Below are 2,746 nucleotides of genomic sequence, written 5' to 3' on the forward strand. Positions count from 1 at the left end.
CCGCCCATCGCGCAGCACGCATCGGAAGACGGGACGAGGACGCACACGAGGAGCCGGTCAGACGCATGGCCCGATCCAGCGCCAGGCGGTTCGTCCTGGACGACCCGGAGTTAGCTGCAGTGCAACGGAGGTGGGCGGGCCGTATGCGGGCGTCTGCTTGTTGGCCTGCCTGCGATGGCGGGGCACGCTGCAAGCGCGCATTCCGTTGCCCCCAACACGCAGGCAAACGATAAGCAGAGCAAGAAGAGAATACACACACACAAAACGACCAATGCAGAGCGCACCGCATTCGCTTGCTCGCCAGACCGCCGCCGCCGGTCTCTTGTCTTCGTCTGAAAAGACGGCGTGCGTGCGCTTTTCTCCCCTTCTCCGTTGCCTTATTATTTTATGTTTTTCTCTGTGCTGTCTTCCGGCGCGCGCCTCTCGCTCTCGCTCCTCGACTCGTCCACCCCAACAGCGTCACCGCCGCCAGGGCCACCACCCTCCCGCCACCCTCCCTTCCTCCGAGAGGAGGGGCGGAGGGGATGCCGAGCTCTGTGCTGCTGGCAATGGTCGGGCTGCGCTATGCGCGCGCGTGTGCGTTCTCGTGCGCCGGTGCATGCCCGTATATGTATGCGCATGCGTATGCACACACAGACAGACGCGCGTGCCTCCGGGCAGCGCAGCCTCTTTCTGTTTCCACCCCCCCCCCTCACGTGCCCTTCTCTCCCCCTGTACGCACGTGTGTGCGGGTCGCCTGCGTCGCTTCTCCTCGCTCGCTGCCTCGTGCACTGCACACGCGCACACACTCAGGCACGCCAATGCCCACATAAAGGTACGCGCTCTCGCACACTCAGCTGAGCGCAATGCTGAGCGGCATCGCCGGCATCCGTCTGTGCGCGGTGCGTGGGACAGGCGGCGCCGCTGCTGCTGCCCGTAGCTCTGGTGCGGCTGCGTCCGCGTCCCCCAACGCCCCCACGCGCCCGGGCGCCTCACCGGCAAGATGTCGGAGACGGCGCACCGGGTGAGGACCTTGCGGGCGGGCGGGAGGGGCCACGCCGGTGTGCTCCGTCGTGGCGACGCCGTGGTGAAGCGCAGTGCGACCTGCACGCTGCCCATGGACGGTGACGAGGTGGAGCTCTCTGTGGGGGCCCGCGCGCACGACCCGCACGACCCGCGCGACGCCGAGGCCATCGCGCTGATCCTGCTTAGCCGCGGCTGGCGGGTGGAGCGGCTGCGACTGCTGGGGGAGGCGGGCCTCTCGCCGTGTGTGTTTGCGTCGAAGCTGGAGCGGGGCAGCACTAGCGAGAGGGCGCAGCGGGTGAGGGAGGGGAGTCTTCGCCGTGCCCTGGCCCAGCACAAGGGCACCACGAGCTGCATCTCCGGCGTGTCTGCGGTCCGTGACGTCTTCACGACGAACCGCCGCGACGTCTGCGTGCGTCCCGTGCGCGGCCGCGACCAGGCGTTCGCCTACGCGCAGCACACGGTGTGGGCCCCGTCCGCCCCAGCCGCCCCATCGACATCATCGGAACGAGCCGCAGCGCCGTGGAGGACACTGCGTCGCACGGTCCCGTGAGGGATGGGTGGCTGCTGCGCACGAGGCTTTTCCGCCCCGCTGCGCCGTTCCCCGGTGGTGATGGGGGTGGAGGGGAGTGGACGCTGATGGAGGGGGGGGGGGCACCCTCACATCCTCCGACTCGCACCCCCGCCCAGTCGCGCACATGCGGAGTCGCGGCTGCGGCGCCGGTGGTGCTGCGTGCCAGAGCCGCGACGGAGGAGGAGGTGTGTGTGTGTGTGTGTTTGTGTCGCTGTCTCTCCTCGCGCTGTCGTCGTGGATGTTTCTTCTGTTCTCTGGTGCTGTGAAGGGTGGCGCACGGGTGACGGGGTGGGCGGGCGGCGTCTCCGAAGATAACTGTGTTTTGATTCTCGTTGGTGGGGGGGGGTACATGCTTCGGGCGACGTGTACGCGCGCAGACTCGTAGATGGGATCGGATCTCCGTACAGTATGTGTGTTGTTACCGATGATGCAGCGACATGTGGAGAGCGAAGAGGAGATGGCCTACTGTGAGGGAATGCCACCGGCCCTACTTGTGGTAATTCGACGTACTTTTGCAAGCGTTGGTGATACGGGGGTTTGTGTGCAAGGAGTCTCTGCCGGATGCGTCCGCACACAGAGCACGGGCGCACAGCTACTCGTGTCTCTTCGGCTTCTTCCCAGCACCACCTGCATTGACCCTCCTCCTCATCACTATGAAGAAAAATGGGCTGTGTGCCGTCCGTGGTCGCACTCACCTCTCTCGTGCTTTGCTATATCTCTCTCTCGTGGTGGTCGTCGTCGTCGTCGTTTTTTTTGCCAGGATCGCTCTCACAGCGCACGGAAGGCCAGACAACACTCTTTGTGTGCACAAAGCTCCGACAGTAGCACCGCTGTCACTCGCCCTTTTCTTCTACACCCCCCCCCTCCTCCCCCTCCGCTCGTCTCCCTCCCTGCAGCCCTCTCCCGTTTCTCGCTGTTCGTGCCCTGTCTGGTACTTTGCGTCGATCTATTCCCATTGGGTTTCGCGGCGGGCGAGAGCGAAAGAGGGATCGCCCTTGCGCGTTTGTCCGTCGAGGCTCGGGTGCGTGCCACCATCATACCTCCGCCACCAACCCACACACACACAGTCACACACACACAGCACCCCTCAGCATATTCGGCGAAGCGGATCCGGAGAAGAACAAGGGAAAACTTACCTGAGTTGTTTGCTTATCTATTTTCTATTTTCCG

The sequence above is a fragment of the Leishmania mexicana genome, chromosome 8, assembly GCF_000234665.1.
Source record: "Leishmania mexicana MHOM/GT/2001/U1103 complete genome, chromosome 8".
In the NCBI taxonomy this organism is placed as follows: domain Eukaryota; phylum Euglenozoa; class Kinetoplastea; order Trypanosomatida; family Trypanosomatidae; genus Leishmania; species Leishmania mexicana.